General features: G+C 41.4%; 1 protein-coding gene across 7 annotated transcripts in view; it reads left to right on the forward strand.

Annotated features, from left to right (window-relative positions):
• SGCD (sarcoglycan delta) overlaps positions 1 to 27,983 on the forward strand; it is a 309,325-nt gene that overhangs the window by 84,782 nt on the left and 196,560 nt on the right. The gene's annotated exons all lie outside the window — the stretch shown is intronic.

Consider the following 27,983-nt stretch of genomic DNA (forward strand, 5'->3'; position numbering starts at 1 on the left):
GCTTGTGGATAGAGCAGTGACAGTGCCAAACAAGGCTCTTCAGACAGTGAGGTGGGAAGGAGCTGGGAGCAGAGCCTGGAAAGTGAAGAAAGTGATTTTTTCTTTTTTTTTTCTTTTTTTAAAGAAGCTGAAATTTGCATGTAGGAAGTTTGTACCCACACAATGAGATTAAAATTGCTGCCTATACCGTCTCACAAAATTTTTCCTCTGTGTGGCAAGTGATGCAGAGGCGAACAGCCCTTCAGCACTGCCCTGTGTCTGTGTCTTGGGGAAATCAAACCCTGAATTTGATTCAATATTCTGCCTCGTGCTGCTGCTCGCTCCTCCAGCCGCCACCTCAGCCCTGCAGAGGAGCCAATCTTTCTCTGTGAGAAATCTGAGTGTTAATAATTTCTGGCAAGTGTTGTGCTGAAGCAGACAATTTTCTATCGCCAGCCAGGCATGTTGAGGAGTTGCACTGGACAGTGCAAGGAAAACACTTCATTCATGTTTGAATTCCTCACCTCCCAGGGCAGTGTGTGAGCCAGGGCAGATCCATTTCACACGGATGCTTTCCCTGGGAAATGCCTCTGGTGTGGTATAAGTGATGGCTGCTTGTTTCTGTGAGAATACTTCCTGGGTTGGGATTTAATTATTTTTAATTTTTTTTTGCACTTTTTTAAGGCAAATGAAAGTGGTAAAGACATCTAGCTTTAATCTTGCCTTGTGATGGGGTATTCCCTAATGTCACTAGGTTGATGGGTAGTGTGGGTCAGGTATATTCAGCTGGGCATATTGAACACTTTTATTTGCTAAATGTAAGCCTGGTTAGTTAGTTTTTGTTAGGTTTATTTGAAATTAGACCTTCCCCCCTGCCTTCAATATTTCTACGTATTGTTTTTCTCCACAACATTTTTAAGCTGTTTTGCAAATAGATGTTAGAAATTGGATTGACTGGAAAAGAATGATTTATGATAAAGGAAAAGTTTTAACTGTGTTTTCAGTAGTGTTTTCATTAGAAGTCATTGGATAAAAGAAAAGCAAGGTGGGCTAAAAATTCCAGCATTTCTTTGTGATATTTTTCAATTAAGAAAAAAAGGGTCATTAATAACTAAGTCTTATTTGGAATTGCTGGTGTTTGCCAGATCCCCAGGGGTTTTTTTTGAGTGTGGTAGTCCATGCCTCATAAGGACCTCTCTTCCCTGACAGACACAAGATGTGTGAGAAATTAGTATCTGTGCCATGAGAATATCATTAACTACAATCCTGGCATCTGGGAAGACCTTTTTCTGTTCTTCAGGGATGACATCTTAGAGCTTTCCCCTATTGATTCACCTCTTAAATCTAAGCTGCTGTGGGGTCAGCAGGTGTCTGTGGGCTCTGGGATAACGAGCTGCTCTATCCCACTTAATCCACAGGAGCTGGCCGTGGGTAAATATGAGGTAGCTCAAGGCTGCTTGACTTAGGTTTATGAAAATGTTTGTAATTACAAATATCGTCTTAATATCAACATTTTTTCTAGGCCAAGTAGCTTCAAGGGTTTGTGGAAGTGTTTTAGATCTTCATTTCACTGTGTAAGTAGGATATAAACACCAAATGAAGTGTCTTTTATTCTTTATGTTAAGGGATAATTTTGTGATAGATATTTTAAAGATTGTTGAAAGCAGTAGAATAGTCCTGTTTTTAAAATATAACATATTCCATGCAAGAAGAGATCAACACGGTGCTGTTTGATGCTGTGTAAATATTTGTATATCAATAGAATAATCCTTTTTTAAACAAATAACTCCGAGGAGAGTAGTTTCCCTTGGTGCAAAGATTGTGCATGTAATAGTTTTCACCTCCCAGTTTAGCAGTGCATTGAAATTGTAATTTTATTTGCCCACATTGTACCAGGGACAATGGCAGAGGAAGCTGCCAGCACTGCTCACTACACAAAAACAGCAGTTCAAACACTCACAGGTATTTTGCTAGTGACACTTTCCCTGTTTTCCCTTTCTCTTCCTAATGGATCCCTGATGGATTTTGTGGTCCAGTTTTCAGGACAGTTTGTGGCAGTTCACATTTCACTAAGAGGTTTCTAATGAAGTTAGGAAAGCTATAAAGTGAGACCAAATTTCACTAAGCAAATGAATATTACTTCACAGCTAAATTCATTTTTTAAAATAATGAGAATTCTAGATGCACTGCACTCTAAAATGGGTACCCTTCAGATATCTCGAATGAAACAGCATTTATGTTTAATGATACTTAATTTTTATTTCCCTCTTTTTATTTAGAATGAGTGAAAGTGACATACTGCTGTAATATTTCCAGATTGCTTCATTATTCTTACAGGGTGGGAGGGTACTTCGTATTTCCCTTGGCAGTCCTGAAAAACTATTGTTAATGACTTAAATTAGAAACAATTTTTCCTAAACACCTGTAGAAGTAAATTGTACAACAGAGGCACTTTTTGAGAGCAGCATCCAGCTTTCTGCACAAAGTTTCCCCATGCCCAAGCAGGATAATACAAAGTGATTGATATCTGAGCTGAGTTGTTCTGGTTTTTTAATTCTTCTCCTCCCTATAATTTCCTCTTGCTCTCACCTTATGCCATATGAGGTGGTAACACCCCAGCTGCCCTGGGATCTAATACGAGATATTTTCTCAGCATATGGTGGGAGTCTTGACTTGGGGTGTGCCTTGAATACCAACAGCTTTAGCTGCTGCTGGAGAATAGAGGGGTTGGGATGACTGCTGGGCAAACACTGAGTTCTGCCTGAGAGAGAGACACAGTGGGACAAATCCCAAAGGCAAAATCCAGTTGCCAGGATGCTGCTCCTCCTCCAAACCAAGCTGATTCCTTAAATCCATTCATTTATTTTTATCAGTGTTAAAGAACTGTCAGCACTGAAAATCAGGTCTGTAAAGTGAGCTTTGAAACAATTCACATCCTGAAAATGAAGTGTGGGCTGGGAGTTGGTAGATCAAAGCCCAGCAGTGAGGGCTGGTGAGGGGCAGAGCCAGCAGGACACACACAGGGACACAGCTCCATCAGCTGGATTCAAATGAAGTGAGCTTTTGTTTAGTTAGACAGTCCCAGGGCACTGCTGTGGTGTTTCTTCTCAAATCCTGATCATAGCAATTCATCTGCTTGATGTATGGAAAGAATCTATGTGAATATCCAAACAAAGAAATCATTTAGAGAGCATTTAAATGAGCAAAATAAAGAAGAGGCTCTGAACTGGGATGTGACAGAAAGTTCGTAAGGAAGGGACAAAGGGTTGGTGAGGAGCTGAAAGATGTGACACCCAAATATTTCAATAATATTCACAGACCTCACTTTTTGGCCAGCCGTGAGCTCACTTTTAGTTATTTGGAGCCCACGCTCAGTGATTCCACAGTCCCTGAATGGCACAGACATAGACTTGGTTGATTCTCCTCACGCAGCTTGAAGGAAGCAAACAGCTCCAGTGCTGCTCTTCTGGGGCTTCAGTGTGAAAGTTGCTTCGTTTCCTTGCAAGATTTATATGCTGCCTTCACAAACACACAGGTGGCTTCTTGCTGAAGTTCCTGCTTCTGCAGTTCTGAGGTGGTAGAAATCCACATGGATCTGTTACCTTCAGTGGGGTGATGGAAATAAGGTGAGCTGAGATCTAGCCCTTGAGGAATTCAAACATTTTAAGCTAATTTGACTATAACTTTAAAGGCAATCGTAGATAAAGTTAAATTCCTGCTTTAGGAGTGGTAATTTTTGTTCATCTGGTTCCCATATTCCTGTAGTCCACTTGGACATGAGTGAGCTCAGCAGAATGAATCCCACAGTGGTGATTGTTTGTGGGAAGGGATGCTGTACGTTGACTGAGAAAATACTGAATTATTAAGTAGTTTTCTGAATATGTTGCCTGTCAGAATAAAATTAATGGGGTGGTAGATGCAACTTTTACACTGAGGCTAAGACTGAAATTTGTGGATGGAATAGAAATTATTTTTATTTAGAACAAGAGCACGAGTCTATGAAATGCTTCTGTTCAGTAAAACCCCTTCTGAAGTCACCAGAATTGGTGTTCATTTGTATGGGAATGGTTTGTTACCTTGCACTGAGATTTTTCACCAGAAAGAACCTAAATTTTGTCTCAAGCATGATGCTCAGAAAAGCATTCTAATTTGTAAAGGCAAGCCCATGAAAAACTTTTATTTTTGTATGCTGTTTTAAAGATGGGAATAAGTATATTTTAAAGATGAGGATAAATAATTTTCTATAAAAGGCAAATGTTAGAGGCTACAGAGGATACTGGGAATAGAGGCTTTCAACCTGTCTGTGTCATAAGATATCTGCCTCTAATTAGCAAAATCAAACTCATCAGTGGCCATTAAGACTCTGGATGCCTTTTAGTGCCTACTGGAATTGCCATTTTGTTGGCCATATATTCTGTGGAGCATTGGGACTGTTGCTCATTTGCTCCCACTAATGCACAATTTCCATTGTGCCTTTCCTGTAACATGGAATTGTTAATGAGGTTGCCTGGCAAGGTGGTGTGTGGTGTTTGGAGCTGCTCCTAGTTCCACTGGGAACCTCAGCTGCCTGGCAGAGGTGCTGCTTTGAAAACACCCAGAGATTAACCAGAATCCACTTCCTTGCAAGGCTTACGGTGAAAAAGAAATTTTTCGTCAGATCAGAGGCAAGAACAGTTTTCAGGTTCCTTTTGTCTTCCTTTCCTGCATAGGACCTGCTGTCTTCTGGGATAATTTGGGCATTTTCATCCGACTTCTTCCTTCTGCTGGTGTTTGTCTCCTTTGTGGAGACTATGCTAGTTCAGTCAGGGGTCTTTGGTACTTGTTTGTAATGTGTCACAGGGAGGGTCATGTAGCTGGGAAATACGGGTATAACTTCATATATATATATATATTCACACATATATTTACATATATCCAGCTGTGGTGGTTGTTGTGGGGCACTGGGATGGTCATCGCTGCTCCACAGAGCCCAGGACTGCTGGGTCCAAGCTCAGCTCACTGGAGCTTTTCATTCCAGCCACAACATCCCAACAGAGAGCTCTCAGCTAACATCCTGAGTTATTTTAAAAGTATGACTCTCTCCTGTCCCCTTGCCATGGAATGCTGCTATTCAGGGTGCTATATATACTGGTGTAATTGTATCAAAGCATGGATATTTGATGGTAGGGAATAGCATCTGCAAATTATCATTTGTTTAATGACAGAATGTTGGAAAGGCCTGGCGGTGCCATGCTAATTGTTGTGTGTGTTTAATAAAAGTGGCTGTGTGGTGAGTGTCAACTGCACATTAAAATCTTATTATTAAATATGGATCTGTGCAAGCTGCTAACTGCTTTTGATCAATTCATATAAACATGATGCATCCCTTAATTGTATTAAATTTAAGTAAATTTAACAATTAATCTTCATTTAATTAAGACTGCAGTTTTGACAGCCTGCCGTTCAGTGATTGCTGTAGACTCTTTTAAGCAGTTAAACCAAATGCTTGTGATTTATTTATCTATATATTTATATATTAATTTATTTATTTTAACTGCTTTTTGAGAGGACATATTTCAGGGAAACACCTTATAGGGCAAAGGCTGAATAAATCATATAAAGTCTGTGTGTGTAGCTAAAATACTGCCCTGACCAGCTGATCTGGCTTGGAAAGCATTGTGCTGCATTACAAGTACACAAGAATCTTTAGTTTTATTCTTTGACAGAATAAAACTTGTTGTTCACAGAGACTGTCTGGAAAACAATCCCATTCCTACTGCTTAGGGAGTAAGTGCAGAGCTACAGAGCTGAAGAAAGCTTTATTAATCCTACCTCTGGTCCTCCAGACTCATTGATTTTTGACATGGCTACTGGAAAAAGACTTGCTTTTTCTTAATTCACTGTTCCTTAAGCTACTTTTTTCTTTTTTCTTCTTTTTTTTCCTTTTCTTCTTTTTTTTTTTGTGATCAGCTAAGGCTGAAACTCTATGGGAAGAATTTAGTGAATATTAAAGAAACAGTAATTTAAATTACAGAGAAAAGGTAATAAATCACTGTGCTTGGTACTCATTCTAAACTTCATCTCATTTAGAGCCTTTTTTCCATGTTGACAGAATTAAAATATTAATTTGGTTTTCAATGATTCTCTTTCAGCTGCACTTTATGTTTCTGCCTTAGGTTTTTATAGATTTTGTCACTTTAAAAAATGTACCACTAAGGGCAGGAGTTTAATTATCTGATTCGCTTTTCCATTTAAACTTCCAGAATGATTTTCATCTAAACATCTTATCTGGTCTGTATTTGATTATTGGATGTAGATCAGTCACATGGAGATATTTGTATCATCTGTCAGAAATTCGGGGCTGTTGCCGCTGATTTTGGTTTATCCCATTTGGGTGCAGTAGAGCTCAGGAAAGTAAATCCATCTGGGATGCACCACTGCTCCGTGGTCATGGAGCTGGGCTGGGGAAGGAGAGCAGCTTGAGGCAAAATTAACTCCATCAAAGTTAAAAACAATTACTCCAGATAAAGTGTTTCTAGATCTTAAATCTCCAAAAGTAAAAGCGTGTTCCAAATTCGTACCTCATTGTGATGAGATGTGGGTGATCTTAGGAAGGGAAGCAGGATTATCCTTCTCAAGGACCCATGGAGTCCCTCAGGCATACACTGTGCATATTGCCTTGTAGATTCTTCAATCCCTGCCTTTCCAACGATTCAAAAAAGCAAAATATGAACCTCCTTGGTAGGGTTTTGCTGTGGTCAACCCATTGGGCTTTTACAGCCACAAGTAATCTCTTGCTGTGTAGAAACTGGACGTTTCTCCAGCTGGTGCCACTGCTTCTAGTCTCCCCAGTAATTAAATAATTCCTTGAACTCTAAGTGTGATGTAAATCTCTAATGGGATATCCCCACAAAGGAGATGCCCTTGCAGCATCTGCTGCAGTGATTGATTCCTTCTCTTCACATTTTAGGCTGGTTTATGCAGTTTAGATGTCCTGCAAGACTTTTTGTTCCAGTGTAGCTGGAAAATGAAACATTGCCATTCGCATGTGATGTAGGAGTTGTTGGTGATCTGTGTGTGATGTCAGAGGCCAGCAGAGACTGTGGACATGGGAAATAGGGAAAAAGAGCTGAGCTACAGGACAATGACATCATTTTTAGCTTAATGAAACACCTTGGCTGTAAAGATTTCACCTCAAGCTTCTCCACCTTGGAGTATTCTGTGTGCCTGGGGTGTGTGCCCAGGGTCTGAAATACAGCCTTGGCTTCTGTGTCCCTGATACTAATTCCACACATAATGAGAACTTCTTAATTAGGCCTGCTCCACAGGAGCACTTACTCTCCACTTATGCAATGAATTTTCTGTAAGTAAAAGTGTGGTTCAATAATTGTGATGCATGATGGGCGTGTTCAGATAACCCTCCTATTATTTTAGGAAGTGCAGTACTTCAAAGAAAACTTATCCCAAGGTGTCCCTTAAACTTTTCTTTTGTATTACCCTCTGGATTACTCTCCTATCTCCTTCCTTTGATATGTTAATTCAGTCATTTTTTTCTACCAGGGCTCATTGCTCCTGCTTTTTTCTTCTTTTTTTAACTGTAATTTAATTTTGTGGAGAGTTAATGCTTATCAGTCTTGTTTTACTAGTTGACAATTTCTGGGACCATTTTTCTTCTTTGAAATGAAAGTCTGCATACTGTTCTGACTGACTTTTGTGTTTACTAATCGGTGTTATTTTTTTTTTAACAGATTTTCCTTATTACTGTTTGTTCTTTTTGGAACAGCAGCACTAATTTTTTTCTTGGTTTTAGTTTGAGCTGTTTGGATCTTATAATGCTTTAGCATAATTAAGAAACATATATCAAAGCTGCTGACTGAAAGGTTTTGTCAGCCTCTCTTCCACACAACATACTTGTCAGCTTTGAAACTTTAAGCAAGATTAGTCAAATTTACCTGCAATTCACAAAAACTTGACTCTGGTGGGAAACAAATGCTTAGATTTGAAGCAAACTAAGCCTCAAGCATTGGGAGCTTCTGTTTCTTGGCCAAAAGCTTCACCTGTCAGTTTTCAGGAAAGCTTGTGTGGCATATGAGATCTGACTTGTTTCCCATCAGCTATACAGCAAACGGTCATGAATTAATTTACAACTCATTATTTAAGCCCTTTGAGCAATAGCTTTAAATATCTATCTGCTGTTGTCTGAAAAATTAAGCACCCAGCTCTGCCACCAACGCACAGTCAGGGTGATGCAGATTCTGCAGGGCTGCAGTTTGCTCCTACTGAATTGTAAAAATCTAATTCTTTATCCCTTTCTTACTCAGCATAAAGCCGATAAATGAGTTTTGTTGTTTGTGCTTCAAATTTAGCAAAAGTCATATGGTTTAGAAGCAGCTTAATTATTTTTACTGATGACTCCAGCCAGCTCTTCCGGAGGGTTTCTTCCCCTGATGGCACTGCAGAAATGTGCTGGCAGTGCAGCTGAAAATATCCCTGCTCAGATCCTTCCCAGCAGACAGTGGTGTCCTTATAATTCCAATGGTACTGATGCACTAATATAGGAGAGCTTCACCACCAAGGAAGAGGGGAGGAGGGAAAGCCCAGGTTTAGAAGTTCATTGCCATGTGTCTCTTCATGTCACTGCAATGATCTCAGGGAGGTGCTGCTGTCTGGGGACTTGGAGGGTTTGTGAAGGGAGTGTTATGCTGAAGTGTAGCATATTAAATTAGATTTAGTGGATACCAGTCCCAGTCTGTCCATCAGCATGGAGTCTCCTCCCTTGGCTCTATGTGGGTTTGCATCCATGGTGTTGGTGGCATTTACCTTGTTCTTTACTATTTTACTCATTTTGATCTTTATTGTAAGGGTGCAGAGGCCCTGGCACAGGTTGCCCAGAGAAGCTGTGGCTGCCCCTGGATCCCTGGAAGTGTCCAAGGCTAGGCTGGACAGCCCCTGGAACAACCTGGGATAGTGGGAAGTGTCCCTGCCTGTGGCAGGAAGGTTGGAACACGAAGCTCTCAAGATCCTTTCCAACCCAAACCATTCTGGAGTTCTGATTCTATAATGCTGATGTATCCAACAATACTTTCCAGCTTGTTAGAACTGCACTGTGTCTTTGCCTCTGGGCACTTGAATAGCAATTAACAGTATCTGTACGTAATGAGATTCTCTCTATATGTTGAAAGAGAAAGTCCTTCTTTTCCATTTATGTGTCTAGAGATCATCAAATGAAATTCAAACCTCTTGGGTAACTGTTGTTTCCCCACTCTTGTGCTTTGTCTTGGTGTTTGTGAGTCTTGGTATCCAGGGATTATCGCTCATGCTGATGGAATTAGGTGTCTGTGGTCCATCAGCACAGAAATTCTCTGCTGAATATCTCTTTGCAAGGCTGGCTCACCATCAGAAGCCAAAGCTGGACAAGACCTGAGCTTTGGGAATATCTTCACCTTTCTGAACTGCATCTTTTTGGCTGCAGCTAGATCCAAAAGCCAGCTGTACTCAAAGGCAGGGAAAGTTCGCATCTGGAGATGGATTTCAAGTCTTATCTATGCTTGATTTTTTCCCAACTCCTCTGTGAGCTCCCCTGTACTAGTGTGCAGTTGCTCTGACAGGCAAGACAGAGATTCTGTAATTAGGAGCTTTCCATCATATGGTGTCCCTGCTGCGTTTCATCGCCAGCTGTCTTCCTGGGGCTGAGGAAGCTTTGCTTTTACCATGCTTCACACAGCATTAAACTGTGTAGAAAAGGCTAAATATTGTAGGCCAGATGCTGCTTTCCCTTTGCCTTTTTTCAGCCTAGAGAATAATTTCACTCCTGGGATGGCACTTTGCTCCTGTTAGCTGGTGCCTGACTGCAGGAGGCTCCTGTTCCTCCTCCTTCCTTGTCCCCCTGTCCCCCTTTGGCAGAGCATTATCTCCACTGTGGGCTGATGGTGTGGGACCACCTTTCCTTTTTCATTTTGGGGTATTTTGGTGGGCTTCACTCCAGTTGCATCACGAAGGGAAGCAGAATATTTAGTGTTTTTTCTTTTATTTTTCTCTCATATATTTTTATAAAGAAATTCGTAAAACAGGAATGGCAGTGACATCTTTTATCATTAGTATGACCGGAGCTAACCTCTCTAATTATTCATCTAATGAAACTGAAGTTTTCTGCAGTGTCCAAAACACCAAGAGGCATTCTTTGAACTCCTCCCCATTTCCTTCTCCATTTCTATTTGGAAGTGCTCCTTATCTGCTTTTATCCTGCGAGGGAGGAATTTTTTGAGCCTGAAATGAAGAAGCAGCCCCTAAGGGGACTTTATTACAGAGAGGTTACAACACAGACAATAATTTGGGTCAATTTAAATGGCATGTGGGTGTGGGTTTAAATAAATAGCTTTAACCTTTAGCTTACTGATGGAACTGAAAATAGATACAGGGTTGGGCATATTGTAAGAAATGTGCCATTGCTGCCAGCATTACTTTGAATAAATAGATCTCTCTTCAGGGCTGTCAAACCAGCACCTTCGCCAGTAAGAAGCAATAAGATATTTTTTCTTTTTCTTTTTCTATTTTTTAACCAGCAACCAAGTCTAAAAGAAGCTCTTACTTTTTCTTTTTTTTTTTATTTTGGTGTGTGTTTTTGTATTCACAGGCCTGTACTTTGCAATTTTCACATATCACCTAGGCTTTTAATAACATTCACAGATCTTTGTGGTTATTTAATTGCATAGTTACATTATGTAGACTTTCCCTAACCAGTTATATCCCAGAGACAAGAATTAGAGCATGTGTTGGTCTTATTCAATGTTTGCCATGTTTCAGCCAGAAACTCTGTGAACTGCTTTTCCCCCACCTATTGTTTGTGGCTCAACAACTAGAGGAGAGCTCATGGATTTATTTGCTTAGTTTAGAGGCCAAAAAGTGGTGGATATGCTCTAGCTTAATAATAGTCCTGTCTAGGCTGAGCTCTATCACTGCTGCCCAGGTAGTAGATGTGGAGTAGGTATGAGCTCTTGTAATTTGCATCCTCAGAAGGAGAGTAGAATTATGAACAGAATTCTACAAATGTGTGTCTGGTGAAGAAATATGAACTTCATTATTATTTAAGCTCATACCAATATGAAAATCTCATCCAAAGCATTGTAATGTGGCAGCTACTCAGTTGTCCACAAAGAGTTGATTTAAAGTCAAAATTTGCAGGCAGTTGGTGGGAGGGTAAAAGCAAGTTGTTGCTTTATCTGAGGGGACTGAAAAACCCTTTTGAAACTCAAACAAAACAAACCCACAAAGCAAATGTAATGGAATAATTTTGTTAATGCATAAAGCTGATGGGTGATATTTTGGCACTAAATAGCAGCATTGGAAGTGTTTGTTGCATCCTACAGCCCTAACCCAGTCAAGCAGCTCAATGCCCTCACTCTTCCAAGGTGGAGCTGCATTTTCTTTGCAGGGATCAGTGGCATTAACAGCAGTGCAGATCTCCCACCCTCTGCAAGGATGAAGCTCAGCAGTGTGAGAATTGCCTCGGTAAATAAGGTGCTGATAAAGAACTACCAGCTTAAGATCTTGTAAAGGCAGTGAGGTTTCTTGGAGGAGTGCAGAGCTATTTTCAGCTGCTGATTTGCTCATGTAGCATAAAGGTAGGCATGATGAAATATGCAGATAATGTTTCGTAGTAACCATCTGATAGCTAATAATGGCGAAGAAAAACAGAGTCGTAACTTTGGCTTGGGCTGCAGTTTTAGCACCACTTCCTTCTGCAGGTTGTTACTACTGGCTGCACCCGATGAGTACCAGATAGGTAGTTTACAAAGCATGCCAAGGACAAATAAATTCATTTTCACCTTTTATGCTTGCATAGGTTGTTACCCCACTACAGACAGGTTGCAGCCTTGTGTTCTGTAAAAGGTACTGCAGGGTTGGCCCTGCCTAACTGCATCACACCACGGAGTATCAAACCCTGTGGGAAGATGTTTTGGCATGCATTTCCATAATAAAACACCTTAAATTCACTTATGCAAAACAGATTGGGAGTGATCCACTAATGTGTGAGCAAATTTTGCAAGGAACCTCTTGGAAGAGCAGCACGATTGGTCATGAGGTTGTGATTTCATATTTTGTGGGTGAGGCTGGGGGACAAATGGCAACACCAAGGAAAAAAGCTCAGGAGCTGAAGCTCAAAGGGCTGGACCTGATTTCACAGTGGTGAGACCATTCATCAGTGGTAAGGACTGGAAGGGAGATGCTTGAGAGAAGTAGAGAAATTCTTCCTTTTTGCATTACCTGCCAACTCTCTGGTGAAACAGTATGAAGAAGAAAACAGCCCAGGTGGTTTAGTTGTTGTGTAACAATTTGCAAAGGTTTCTCAAACCCTTCCCTGAAGCATTTTGCTCCTGTCTGATTTAGCTTTGTGGTCTAAACAGAGCACTTGTCTGATCTGCTATGGCAAATTCCAAATTCTAAATATCATGCAGAATAATCCATAACTAAACAGTGATATTCCCTGTAACGTGTTTAACTTCCAGGCCCTGGGCATTTTTGTGGTTTTATGTGCATCTCTTTGAAACTTCTGCACTGCTAATCAGTGGAGTTTTCAGGGATCTATCCAGTTATGGAATGCTTAAGGTCACTGTGAGCACTGAAGGCCAGCTGGTGTGTTACCTTCATCTGCAATTCCTGTATGGAAAATGGTCATTGTCCTCTTCCCTTGCTAAGAGCAATATCAAACATGCCCTACACCTGTGTACTGTGAGTACATACAGGGAACAGCCTGCTGCCTGTGAGTGTGCTGTGTATGCACAGGGGATGGAGGGCAGCTCACTGATATCCAACATTCTCAGTTACCTGTGGGGAATATAAATGCACCAAGTGTCTGTGTGTGCAGCTGTAATGAGTTAGCACAAACAGCAGGAAAGGTGAATGCTGCAGAATGCCCTGGGGGGGAGTGGTGCACCCTGCAGTGACAAAACCTGTCCTGGCCACACCACCTGATGTGCAGGAATCAGCAGCCACTTGCCCTCTGACTTTGGGGTGGGATGGGAAGGCTGAGCCTGGGCGGGGGATGTTGGTTATTCATGTAACGATTTGTGTCAAGTAGGCACTTTCTTGCTCGTTCCTTTTGATCTATTTGCATACCCTAATTATGGATACAGTCTTGACAAAGATGATAAAGGGCCTCAGGGGTTATAAAACAGGAGGCGAGGTTAAGAAAATTATGTTTATATTCATTAGAATAGAAGAGATTAAGAGGGGTCGTGACCAAGGTGTACAAAATCCAAAAAGTATTGAAAAAACGATGATGCCACCAGAATATTTAAGAGAGAAACTGTGAAGACAGGGGTAAGTGGAGAGCAGTTGGTAGTTTGATTGGAATTGGTTGTGGGACATTTTTGCAAGGCTGTTGCTCTTGGTGAGGAAAATAACTTGTGCTGATCAGTGAGCTATAGGCAGACAACTTAGGACACAGACATATTGATGGCCAGAAGTGTAGGATACATCATGTAGCTTCTTTTTGGAATGTCTGAGCAGGCTGGATTTGGGCAGAGAGTAATGGATTAACAAAGGGATTCACCTTTTGAGCTTGTTTGAAATAATGAGCTGGGGTGCCAACTGCTGGAAGAGGGAAAGTCCCACATTTTCATACTGAAAATTTTTTGTGCAAACTTGTTACCTAAAGCAGTGCTGTAGAGTAGAGGCTTTGGGGGCTCTGTGCACAAAGGTGATTCTGGGGGAGTAGCAAAGAAAGAAGGCTGTTCAGTAATGTGTAATTGGTACAAACCTGATAAACTAAAGATGTGTGACCAAAAACACCACCAGCTGTGCAGCCACTTAGACTAAAATCAGAAGGGCATAGAGGCAAAATCAGTTATGGCTATAAAGGGTTATGAAATGACTTACAAACACACTGGAGGTGAGAGGAAGGCAGAAGTCCATCAGGAAGGAGGGGAAGCAAATAAACGGACTAGACAGAGAAGACAGAAATACAAAATGCCATTATTTTGCGCTGCTCTTCACAGAAAGGTTAATAACTGTGTCAGATCTGTAACAGTGTTCCCTGTAAAAGAGGTTACGAGCAAAGGCAAGAACAAGATAAGGAGTATTTAGGTAACTGTGATATATTTGGGTCAGTGTGGCCTTATGAAATGTACCCACTGAATTATTTACAACTCTCAGAAGCTTATGGAGAACAGGGCAATTGTCAGAATTCTGGAGGAAGGCAAACATAGTGCCTGTCATCACAGAGGACACTACAAGGGAAATAGAGATTTGTAAATACCCAAGAAGATCCAGAGCAAATTACCTGTGAGCACATACCTGTGAGCAGCACGTAACAACTGACATGCTGTAAGCCAAACTAATCTGATTTCTTTTTCTGATTGTGTGACTAATACCAAAGAGAGGAGGAAAGTAAAAGCACTTTGTCTGTAGCCAGGAGTGTGATGTTCACGTGAGCACCATGTTCTCATACCTGAGAGAAAGCTCAGACTTGTAACTGTCCAAGATTTTGATCAGTGGATCACCAGATCTCTTCTAGCAAAGCTTCATATTCCCAGCTAGCAAGGATTTCACTGCACAACTACCACTGGCTATACACCTGGCTTTAACAAAGTATTAAAAGCAGTTTATTAATGTTTGACTTAAATGTTACTGGACATTTTAGCCATGAGGTGTGAGAAGTACCTGCCTTAATAATTTTGATGAGTTGTTTGAATGATGGACCAGAAAGTACACTTCCCAAGTGTGGGTGAGCCCCAGTCATTAAAAATGCAAACCATACAGAATTGTTGTTTAGGGATCACTGCTTCAGGTGAGCTCGGGGGATGTTGCTGTGGAGCCTGAACTGAAGAGTGGCTGCTGTGACTCAGTGTTCCCTAGGGATGTGGATAACTTGGGAGAGAAGGAATCAAACGAGGACTAGTACCACTATTACTAGTCTGGGGTCTAAGAAAATGCTGCAGCTTTACTGAGGGGGTAGTGTGGGGATGTGGACATTGGCACATTCAGGACTATTTCAGAGCAGCTGCTTTAAAACTGAATTATGGCCTCTTGTAACCAAACTCAAAACAGGTACAGAGCTGCCTGGATAACAGAAGTGAAATTTCACAATCTCAATGATGTGGAGCAATTTATGCACTAGTAAACCTAGTTACAGTCCTGATTTAGAACAACACTGAAGCATCTGCTTAACTTTTTGTCTGACAGGTTTTAACAGGTGCTAAAAGCTCTTCCCTGAGTGAATTGCTTTGCTGAAGCAAGACCCAATCAAGCATATGCTTGTGTTAAGAAAAGGATATATGCAGTGCATAAATTCTCTGAAGGGGGAGAGGAATATACATTAGGACATTTTTAAATGTCTATTTTTATAAACGCTTTCTCTCAATGGAAATTGCACAGACTGCAGTGCTGTCCTCTTTGCTCTCTCTCCAGCATCCCTTTCCCCAGTGTATTTACTATGAAAGAGCTTTGCCGTGGGCAACAGCCTGTACTGCAGTGGAGTATCACATACTGAAAACTTACCTAACATCCTGCACAAGTGTGATGGGTGGGTGGAGGATGGGGAGCTAGAGGTAAGCCTTTAAAAACTTTTCCTAAAGATAATTCTTTTTAAACACTCCTCAGGCTTTTGCATAAAGATTGCAGAGTAGGCATTCCAGCAGCTTAGAGGAGCTCTGGATTTATGCTCTGTAATAAATGTATCCATAGGGTGCTGCGTTGTTGTAATGATAGCAAATGACAGTAAAATTAGGAGAATTAATAATGACCCAGCTGGAATAATTTAGCACTGTGATAAGTAAACTCTAACCTAATACTCAGCGTACTGGCAGAGCTATTTACAAAGCACATTGAATGCAGGAGTCTGAGGGGAATCTTCTATAGAAAACAAAGTGAAACCCTAATCACAAACAAATGCCATGGCATGTCATTAAGAGGATTAAGTGGCTTGAAATTGATGTCTAAGGCATTTTGGTTGATTGTTGCTAAAAATACCACATGCTTGACAATTATCTTCTGTTTGCCATCCTCTCTCCTGCTAGTTGTCTGTCATGCAGTATTATCCTTGTTTACCACCCCTGCCTCACACCAGGTCTTTATCTGTGAGGTTTGCAACTTCGTGCCAGAGCTGATCTGGGATTCACAGTCTGATGTGTTGGCACTGGTTGGTGCCAAACCATTAATACCTTGATAATAGCAAGGGAGAGGCCAGGTTCAGCAAACGCTGGGCTGAAACCAAAATAGAACAGCATAAAACTTCTGGAGTTAGCTTTCTAAATAAAAATGCTTGGGTTTTAGATTGAATTTTTTTTTTCCTAAGAAATGCTTTTTACATTGGTGTTAACAAAGTTCTTAAAAAATCTAAATTTCAGTGAGGCATCTTACAAATAAGTGAGTTTTATATGGATTTGATCTCATAACAGCTTTCTGAATAATTATTACTTCTGATACTTTGACCTTTGGTCTAAGTAAGAAGTTTTTAAAGGTAGAAAAAATTCTGACTCTGCCCTGCTTAGTGATTCCTATGTATTGCCTCATTGGGCTGTGCTTTGCTGAGAGGAAGAAGCTGCAGATGTATTTAAGCAAGTTGGATATTTCTGAGGCAAAGCCTTAAAAGTAGCATCGTTGTATCTCAGTGTCACCATATGGATCATTTCCGATCTGCTCAGGCTGTCAGTGAAGGAAGTGTTGCACCAAACTCCAGATATACGATACGAGCCATGGATGCTTCCATGAGTATTTAATGTGTGTAAGCTGATTGCAGCCCTGAGCAGAACAGGCAGCAGGGAATGCTCCAGTTCTGGTTCAAATTCAAGAATTAATGGGGAGTCTTGCACTCTGTGCAGTGTCCTTGGGAATTGTGCAAATGGAACCTGAGGGTTAAGAGCTTCACCTGCATCATGTCCAGCCTGCCATGCAACCCCTGGATGTGTGCATGGAACTGCTCCAGCTCCAACCTGATTTAACATTCTCACTTCAAGTATTTCCCCTTGTCACTCTTGGGGCATTGAATTATCCTGTCAAAAAATGTCTTCAGCATCACAGGTTGGGTGTGGGTGTTAGCAAATCCTTCTGGCTCTTGCCACTTTGGTGTCTTGTACCCATGCAGGGCTGGGTTAGACTGAGCTGTGCTGCTTTTGTAGTCACAAAAACTGGCACTGAGAGATGCTGGCGTGTCTGCTCTGTTGGCAAAAGGATCAGTGTCCTGCAGAATTTGAGAAAACACAGAGGTCTGTTGTGTTGTGATGGGAGCTACACATGGACAAAGAAACCTCAGGTTTTCAATGAGAAGTTTTGGGGGTTTTCTTTCCCCTTTTTCAGTTTTATAATAATAATATCAACAACAATAATAATAAAAATAACTGTATGTCCTGAATCCAGCAGTGTGAGATGGCAGTGTGAGATGTTGATATCTAACAGCAGATTATTTTTGCCCCAAGACAGAGGTTCAGACATTCCATGTTTCAGGGCTGCAGGCAGCAGCAGAGCTGCAGGAAAAAAAAAGGACAGCAAGGTTTTACACTGTGATTCAACCCATTCCTTCTCACTTAAGATGAGATGCCAAATCCACTGACCTACTGCCTCTCTTTCATGGATGCTTCTGTCCTTCCTTGGCAGTACAATTACAGCATGGTTGGAAGTTTGGACTCTAACCTGGACCTAATCATCCCATTTGAGAACACCAGAATAAATAAATATTTATAGAAATCCTAGTTACTGTCTCTATGAGCACTGTCTCTGGGTTTGCTCTTCACCCTAACTTGTGCACCCTGCAGACCTCAGGCAAAGAGGGTTTTCATCCAGGCCTGAGGAAAAATGAAGTTGCCAGAAATCCATCTTTCTCCTGCTGCTGGCCATGGTGCTGCAGCTCTTTAGTGATCCTGTACCTGCTGGGAAAGTCACATGTTTAAGGAAAATAAGCAGCAAGGGAAGGAGTCTGCTTGGTGAAAGATGTTGCCAAAGGGAATTAGGATTTGTGTCTAGACAGCAATCAGAATTAGCCTTTCATCCTACATCAAGGTAATATACAAATTGTTCTGTAAGCATTAGTAATGTAATTGTATTACTTTGAGGATGCATGCATAAATAAGCATTGAATATATTTGCTATCTTGCAGGTGGAAATGAAGCTAAAATACCAGCAAAGGTGGGGACTCCTCACTGCTGGTGTTTCTTAGCCCTGCTACTCTGGCTGTGAGCTGAATTATTTTGGATTACTATTTCCCTTTTCAGTTGATTTAAGCCAGTGTAGTCCCACATTCAGTGAGCATTTAGATGGCCAGATGAGATGCAATCTTCATAAATTATTACAGACCAATGGAAGTCCATCACACTGCACAGAGGATTTTGGCTGCAGAGCAGTAAAGGAGCTTGCTCTGAGTCACAACTGGCATCTTTATAAGAGAAAAAAAAATAAAATCTTTTGAAAAAACGATATGTAACAGACTATAAATGAAAGGAGTGTAGTTGTATATCAGAGCAACCCATTAAACACACACAACCTGCTGAGAGATACTACAGTATCACTCACTCCTGTGTAAGTCAGTACATAAACTCGTTTTTAATTTTTTGGCAGACTTATGAAGCCAATTATCCTGGTAATAAATATTCAGCTTTAATGAGCAAGTAAATAATTAATGTTATTGCCTTTGTAAATTTAGCTTTTCAGTTATAAATTAACATAATTAAAATAGTAATGTTTCAGTACGCTTTTTACCAGCCAAATCTAAATCAAGCAATTAAACTGTAGGTTTTTCACATCAAATGAGTTGAGTTTATAATGATACAAACTGTGGGCATAAATTTGTTTCTCATGGTCAGATTCATTACAAAAACATGAAGAAAAAATGCTCTGCAGTAGCTGTAATCAAGTATATTATTTGAAAAACCATTAATAACATACTTTAACTACTTTTTGTTGCCCTTTCACAGTGAAATAGGAAGGGGAAAGCATATTTCCCATGAGTCTCTGGCACTGCAATAATTGCCTGTGTATAATTGTAATGACCACTGTACAATGGTTGTCACTGTGTAGTGGCTGTCACACCTCTTGGGATTGATTGGAAAACCCCAATGCATAGTATGGATCTGAAAAGGAAAAAAAATTACTCTGTAGTCATTAATTTAAAAAACTCCAGTCTGAATTACACAGACTGAAAATTTGATCATACACTTTTCCTCCTCTTTTTATTGTTTTTTATTTCTTGTGATGAGCTCGTGCTGTCCTCCCATGTCAGCCTTCCAGCTTAGTGAGCAGTCAGAACAGAAAAGCCTTCCTAATAAGAGGAGATGAGTTAGCAGGAACATGCAACTCTTTCTACTCTGAATGCAGGTCAGAGCTGGTGAAGTTCAGCCCTTTCAGTAGCTGATCCCCAGGAGCAGAGTGTGTGGCTGTAACTCTGGGTTGGCTCAAGAGTTCAGGAGGTTGCATCAAAATTTCTGAATTTTCTCCTGAGGGGCAGCTAGGGGTGTCTGAAACCATATGGCTCCTGAAAATTAGAGGCTTCAGGGACATCAGACTGCAGGAACTTGAGCTTTTCTCTATGTTTTTAAACTGGGGATGTCAGGAGAGCATTTCAGTTTGTGTGACTGATGTCAGTTTGTGACTCTTAAAAAGACTACCTCTTGTGAGAAATGGGAAGAACTCAGAAGTGACTCTGACATTCATCTACAGACATGGACACTCACAGATGAAAACGTGAAGTCTGAAAATTTGGTCAGAGAAGTCCTGAAAGCTTGTACTGACAACCCAGAGCTATAGACATTTCTAGTCTTGCAGCCTTCACAGATTATAATTTTTCATGGGTTGAGCAGTCTATTTATAGCTCCTCAAAATGTTTCTAAGAGCAGTGTTTTGCAAACTGCCAAAGGTTTGCAGATCTGTAATGAGGAGAGTTCCTCGATACACAGGCTTGCCCACATCCAAACCTGCTCATTGACATTTCTACAAGCTGGGATTTCATAGCCCTTTTGTGTCCCAGAACCCAGTGGGCAAATTTATACCTGGCAAAGGCCCACTGAAAGCACTGAAGTTATACCAAAGATAAATTCAGGTCAATGAATTTAATTTTAGTGGTGTTCAGACTGTTTGCAGTGCTATGCAGATAGATGGCTGTAGGCTTTTTTGCAGTATCCAGTTCTTTAAGCTTTAGTGGACTTAAAAAAAATTACCTTTGAGCTCAATTTGTGCTAATTGGCTTAAATCCACACAGAACTGCAGTATGGTTTTGACAGCAATGTTACCCAGAGTTTTAGAAGCACTTTAAAAGAAGAAAACCACACTAAATGCTCATGCATGCTATCTGTGGTTTCATATTTCCAAAGAGATTTTTTAATTGAACACAATTACTGGCTGGTGTGATGGGCTGTGGGTGGGAGAGCAGGGCTGCAAGCACCTGATGGCACAGGCAGTTCTCTTGTAAGCACTGTTAGCTCTGTGTGTCACTGTGCACCTGCAGGAGATACCATTTTTTATCCAGGAAAAGGCCAATTCCTATCTCAAATGCTGCCCTGTTAGGAAGAGTTTTAATCTGTATTTAATTATTATACTCTAGCTGTGTCTAGATCTAGATGGGGTTGAAGTGCCCTGTATGAGTTTTTTGCCCGTGGTGGCTAAATGAATATTTTAATCTCATGCCAAGCTCTGCCTGGGTTTAATGACATATTTCTGGCTGGGGTCTAACCCTGCAGTCAGCAGCCTTGAGCCAGGTCTGACAAGAGTCCTGTGTTGTAACAAGGGTATTCTAAACTCCCTTACGTTTGATGGGCCTCTTTGAGCTGTTTTGGTTTTCAGCACAAATCAGAATATTGCTCTGAGGCTCCTGAGGGCTGAAGGCAGTTCTGGCACTGCTGCTCAGGCTGGCTCTGCCGGGTGCTGTAATTCTGCTCCGTTCTTTAGGATTTACAGCACTTGAAGGCAGCGTTTCCCCACGGAAGCACTGTGACACTGCCTTATTTTATGGGTGAATTAGAGTGTTTCAGGTACTTGCTGACTTTGTCCGAGTCCAACAAACCTTCTCTCTCTGAGAGCAGGCAGCAGGAGGTGTTTGCATGGGTGAACTTGAGCTCTCTCCCATGTGAAGTGGGATGTGTTTGTTGTTGGAAAGGGGAGAGAATATTAAAATTAGTCTTAATTTGCAATTGCAGGTGTTGTGGCTGTGTAGTGAAAGGCCAGCTTCTGGGGCTTACAAGTGCTCCTCTTTCCTTGTGGTCCTTTTTTGACTTGGATCATCTTTCTCCAAACTCCTGACGCTTTCCCTAAAAAGTTTCAGCATCCTCCCCCAGCCCCAGGTCTGCTCTGGCCTCTTTTGGCTAAGATATCAAATGCCTCCAGGCTAAAATATCAAATCTCTGCACTGAGAGAGGGGCCTTTCTGTGTCATTAATGGGCTTTCTTGACTCCTACCTTCCCTGGGGTTGTACGAGTGTAAAGCTGCAGCAATGGGTGGGACTTTGTAAAAAACAAATTTATCCAAACTTTTCAAAGTTTGCAAAATTACTAAACCCAGTTGTTTTTCCTAATATAACAAAGTTGGCTTAAAGCAGCAAAGGAGAAGCACATTCTCAGGAAATGCAGCAGAGTTTGATGCTATGTGTGGCTTTTAAAATCAAAAGTTTGAAAATAATAACCTGAATTTATCATGGAAAACCCTGCTCAGATTCTGACTTGACACCTGACTGGCAGCTGTGTGTCCTCCAGGTGCCACAGAATCCAATATACTTGTATTTTCTCTAAGATTTGGTGTACCAGCTTATCCCAATATGTTCCACAGAGATAAACAATAACATTACAGAGTTAAGTGACTTTGGAGATAAGTAACTTAAGCAAAGGACAAAATGTTTTCTTAGCAATGACATTCAGTAGCAGATGGAGGTGTATGCATTTATTTATTAATTTTCCAACAGGAAATGGGTTAGAAGTGGCAATAACACAAAGCAGCAATCTCTGAGCAATGACAGATCAGGACAGCAAAGGCAGTTGTTTCTCCTGGTCAGTGTTAATGCAGGGCAGTCCCAAAGCTCCCTGATTTCAGTGAGAGAGGAGTCCAGCCAGTGCCAGAAGGGGTGGAAAGTTTCATCTGACATGTTCCAAAGAGAGAGTTCCTGAACCAAAACAAACAAAACAAAGTTTAAGTATATGTATAGGCAAAAGCACATCTTTAGAAGGTACAGAGAAGTGAGTCAGTTTTGAGTGGCAAAATAGAAATGCACTGAGTTCAAATGAGATTAAAGTTAATAGTGGCCAAGTTAATACCTTTGATAGAGAAGTATAATATGTGTGCAAAAAGCTTATGCTCTAATGTCCTGATCCTGTAATAGGATCCACTTCTGTGCTATCAGCTGTGGTGAAGAGGTGGAAAGGTGTTGGAACCTTCTAGTAATAAACAGTGTTCTTCAGCCTGGAATGTACTTGAATTACAGAATATAGGAAATATATCCCAGAATAGTCTTGGTGCACTTACTTTGCATGGGTAGAGGTTTATGTTGGGATGGATCAAAAAATGTTTTTTCCCTGGTTAGCATAATTTATTCTGTGTTGCTGCACATGTTGATAGATTTTGTTTCCCCTGGGTCAGTGAGGGTTTCACAGCACATCCCACCTCTGCAGTGCTGTGGTTCAGAGTGGAGTTCTCTCCCAGGAATATCAGGCAGAGATGTGTAGATGTGTGAGCCACAGGAGGAGAGGGGAAGCTGGAAAAGAGATAATCTGTCCCAAGTTTTGCAAAACATCTGTCCCTGGCTCAGTGCAAAAGTGATGAAGAGGAGAAAGGAAAAGAAAGGCACTGACTTTGCCTTACCAAGGAGTTAAGGACTCTGTCATCCTAAATTTGGGAATTAAGCTTTTTAGTGAGCTGGGAAACAAGTTAATGTTGATGCAGTGCACTTGGGGCTGGAGAACAATGCTTCAAATACATGATGAAGAGACCTGATGGAAGCAGTAACTCCTCACTCAATGTGAAAGTGGGACCTGTAGCTTAACTGTGACACTGAGATGAGTGATGGGATTGTTTTCTTGTTAGATTCCCATTCTAAGTTAGAGGAAATCCACTTAGATATTGTTCTATCAGCAAAGGTTGTATCACACAGCTGCCTCTGGTACAAACCTGTCAGCTCTTGTTGGGAGAACTGGGTTCATTTCATTACTCCATTATTTTGACGATCTGTCCAGTTAAGTGGAAACTGGTTGCTACTCACTCTCTCCTAAATGCAAGAAATGAATTCAGCATTGCTTTTTTTCCCCCACAAATGTGCTTCCAACCCTTTGAAAGCATTATTTGACAAGGACGTATGCGTTACAATAACTTCATCATTGCCTTCAATTGAACTGGCAGAAGAAACAATAATCTCCCGGAAGAGCTTCAGTACAAGGGCAGATGTAAACGTCTGAGTGTAAGGAGCCCAAGAGATCTTATTTTATAGTCTAACCAGACTGTAATAGTAGGAGTAATAATAATAAAAACACTTAATAGTGTAGTGCAGCGTTGGCAGCTGGAGAGTTAGACGGTAGCCTGCAACTTAATGCTTTTGAACTTGAGAAGCAGCTTTGGCTAAAAGCAAATGCCTGATAAGAAAGAAGTTTGTATTACTTCAAACTGGAAGTATTTCCATGGCATTTCTTGAGTTCATTTTCAGTAAGTATTTACTTGTGTGCAACAGCAGCAAAACCTGTGCAGTTTCGTAGCATTTTCTAACCCAGCAAGGTATTAATCCCCCTTGAACCTCATAATGTAACATTGATGCTATTATGATGGGAATAGTTCCTACAACAAACATGATTAACCACTTATTTCCTTTTTCCTGGGTACCATTAGTTTGTACTTGGATGACAAAAATCAATGCTGATCTTCAGCAGCACCACAGTATTCTATTGCATTAATCTCAGTCAGCATATTCTTCATTTTATTACTGCCTGCATTCTTTAATTGAGTTAACTTCCCAACACACTACCAGCCCCCACCAAATCTCTAATGATGGGTGTTAACACTTGAGTTGCAGCTCTCCTATTTTCCTTTCCCTTTTGCTGGCAGGGAAGGGAAAAAAAAAAAAAGCCTCAAAACAGCTGAGTGCCAGTAGTGCTGACGACTTCTGTTTTATTTATGTTTTGTACTGAGCCATGGTGAATGATAAAGTATGTCTGGGACATGGCTGTGGGCAACGCTCTAAGTGTTATAGTTGGAAAGGTGCCAGAGTTGCATTGCTACCGATTTTTTACCATTAGCCTTCCGCAAGGAGGGATTCACAGTCTCATTTTATTCCCTCCTTCACCTGTGTCACCTTTACAGTAAATGAATGTGAGATCTTTCCCAGAGATGGAGCTGACAGGGCGAGCTGTCGATGGCACAGCTTCCCCCAGGAGCTGAGCTGAGAGGAGCCAGCAGCATCCTTGGAGATAACAGAGTGCTGCTGGCTGGAGCCTGCGGTGGGGTCGTGCTGGTGCTGTCCTGCAGCCCAGCAGGAGCACAGAGCTTGATCCTGAGGATATGGCACAAACCAGCAGCAGGTCCCTGCTCAGCTGTGTGGGGATTCATGTCCGAGGCTGTAATTAGAAGATATACCTGCTAATGAATTGGTGTAATCCCCTGCTGTGTTCAGAGGCTGCTGGGGGATCTTTTCCTGCCTTTGCAGAGGCGGGTGACCTTGCTAAACGCTTAGCAGGAAAAATGTGTTTTCCCTCGCCTGTTTCACAGCCTTTCTTCTGGTTCTGCCAGTGGAGCTCTTCTTTATTAATTGAAAATATTTACCCAAGTTTGGTTCTAGGGAAAGAGGGAAGTTAGAAGAATATACATGAGATGTTCCACATACCTATGTGTCATTCACATCTACATGGATGTGCACACATATGGAATTCTGATTTCTTAATGGCCACACTAGCAGTAAAAATAAAATAAATTTAATATTTAAGGAAGGAGTTATGTTTTCAATTATTTTTCAGTCACCAGCCACTTTAAATATTTAATCTTTCCTACGCCCAACTAATTTATTCAATTGCAGTTAGGTAGATTGTAATTAATTTTTGATGAGACAAACTAATACTAATTTGAATATCCACTACACTGTAATATTTGCTTGTAGATGTGTTGTTTAGCTTCTAGATACCTCATTTTTGCCCTTGCTGAAGTTTCAAATGCTCATCAGTGTTGTCATATCAGGCCACGAGGCTCAAGCTGCACCTTAAGCTGTGTGACACACAAATTTAAGGGTGATTTTACTAGATCAGAGAAGAGTCCAGCAGGCTCCTGTTCTCACCCCAACAGGGATCAATAGTTGATGCCTAAAGGCAAGCATAAGAACAGGGCAAAAGTATAGCAAGGCTTCCTGAGAGAGAGAGAGAGACTCTACCAGACTTCATTGATTTGTGGTCTGGAAACATCCCCAGATAGAAAAGGTGTCTTCAGATTTAATATTTGATCTTATTTGTTACATCTAAAGTATATAGTTATTTTGTATAATTCATGCTTTCCATCAGCAAAGGACTGAGACTCCTCCAAGGGAAATACTCTCTTTTTACTGGAAAAATGTCTTGTCTGCCTTTTCTGATTAATGAGAACATCCATATGCTGGCTTTTGTGAGTGGAAGACTGATCTGATACCACTTAACTATGTTAACTGAATGTAAAAATCTGAAGTGGTGGGATAATGAAAGTAATTTGCAGTTTGTCGGCGTGTTCCCTCTGATCAAAGCCGAGTCGGGGAGCACAGCAACTTAGAAACAACACAACAAAATTGCAGGATTTCTAGGACATGGCGTATTTTTGCTAGTTCAGACTTGGTTTGGTTTCAGGTAGGAACAGTGCCAGCTGCTGTAGCAGCTGCAGACTGAAATGGATGATTTTTTTTATCAGGGATCATAGAATGGTTTGGGTTGGAAGGGATCTTAAAGATCATATTCCACCCTACTGCCATGGCAGGGACACCTTCCACCAGACCAGGCTGCTCAGAGCCCATCCAGCTCAGCCTTGGACAATTCCAGGGATCCAGGGACAGCCACAGCTTCTCTGGGCACTCTGTTCTCACTCTGCAGCCATGGGATGCTCCTGAGGCTCTGGGCTTGGCAAGAACTGCCCAAAGTCAAGGAGGTCCAAGAAGCATCTTGGAAACTCTGTGATAGGTTCTCCAGGTTCCTTAACTGTGAGAAGGAAACCAGCTGGACACTGACCATCAAGTCAGGAGTGACTTAGTGAGTGTGGAGGGGTTTTTCTGCAAAACTGTGCAGGGAGACACAAATGGCATACATTATCTTTTTTACTTTTATTTTTTCTCATTTTTTCCCCCCTTGTAGTTCTGAGCCAACACAAACTGTAACTTGTGAGGGCTTCCAGACATTTATCTTTTGTGGCCTTTGCCCTTACTCTGTTGCTGGCAGGTCCCTGGCTTGGCTCCCTCCCTCTCTATGGTGTGATGCCCATCAGAGTGTGGAGGAAGCCCATTGCAGCCAGGCTGCAGCACCTGCACTTTGCTGCTTGCTGGAAACCTGGCCACTAATTCCATTTCACTGAGTTGCCCCATCTCTGCTGTATCATAAAAAATGGGAATTGTGCACAGTCACTGCATTTGGTCATGAATGAAGTTGTTTTCACCTCCGTGTCCACACCCCCTGTTACTTCTCATCCTTCACATTGCTGTGTGTTCATAGCAAGATCATTGGCAAACTGCACTAAACAGCAACTTCCTCAACCCCACCTGTCCCAACCTGAGCCCAGACCTCCTTTGGGGTTGCAGTGATGATCTGGTCCAGTTGCTGTTACTTCCTCTTCTAAAGCAACCTGATGCTGTGGTTAATGCACAAAAATGAGCACTGACTTTCTTCAGTGACTATTCCATGTTACAATTTACGAGTAGAAATGAAAAAGTAATTGTAGCTTTGGTCTCCAGAGATAAAATCCCTTAAAAGCAGTAGAATTAGGTCTTACTGCTGCCTGCAGATCAAACTACTGCAGCATCAGCCATTCCTGTGCCCATAAGTCATTCAGCAGCCATTTCAGCTGGCAGTCTGATTTTTCATGGTTGGCCTGGAAGAGGACAGGAGCTGTGAAGGTCCACTTTTGTCCTTCATGTTCAAGAGAGGCAGGAAGTCTGCAGATGTGTACAACCATTACAAGGCTGGGGTCTGCCACCCTGACTCCTGTTGTGGGTGTCTCTCAAGGTGTTGTGGAGCCTTTAGGGGTGTCTGTAACATATAAGGTTCAGTAAAGTAATTAGTGCTAAATAAAGTGAATATATTTGTTTATTCTGATCTGTGTGATTATGCTTGCTGTGTGGACTTTCAGAAAAAAAAAGGAAAAAACCCATTAAGTACATTTGTGGGGGTGTGTATGTATGTGTGTGTGTATATATGTATATACACATATATATATATATGTCACTATGATGCTAACTTCCAGTATGCACAGTTTCACATGTTGGTTACTGAAGTCTTCCTTCTTGCAAGCCCAAAACCTAATGTGTTTTCCAGATAGGTGTAACCTGTTCATGGGTTCAGGGTTTCTTGTGAAGATGTAATGGGATTTTGTGGTACTTTGAGCTGCCTCAGGCTTTCTCCTCTGAGGGAAACCTCTTGTATATCTCTGGGGTTTTTATTCCTTTGCTTTTTTTTGCATTCCTAGACAAAATTAGAGTATATTGGTTGCTGTGCTGAGTTAATCTTAGAGAAGCATCTCTGGGTGTGGTGTAAGGACATAAGCCATGGATATATCTGACCTAGGAGCTCAGATCTGCTCTTTGCTCAATCCCTACCTGATTTGTGCTGCTGTGCCCAGTTTTGCTCTCAGGCTGTGTTATCTGGGTGGGGGAAGGATGATCCTTTGGGTGTTTCCCCACATACCAAGCATTAGGGATGAGCATTTGAACTTCCCAGTGCTGCTCTGAGGTTTCTGCTTGCTGGCAGTGCTGCTGCTGGTGCCTCCATCACTGTCTCCTGATGTCTGCAGTGAGGCTCCCAAATCCCTGCTCAGTGCCAGGCTCTGACCTCTTGAAAACTGAGCACATCTAGCAGTGATAGTGAGCTGAAAAACGTGGTGGTGCTGAGCTCCCTGCTCCCAGAAAACCCCAGGAC

Source organism: Lichenostomus cassidix, chromosome 13, assembly GCF_008360975.1.
Source record: "Lichenostomus cassidix isolate B80296 chromosome 13, HeHo_3.0, whole genome shotgun sequence".
Classification (NCBI taxonomy): domain Eukaryota; kingdom Metazoa; phylum Chordata; class Aves; order Passeriformes; family Meliphagidae; genus Lichenostomus; species Lichenostomus cassidix.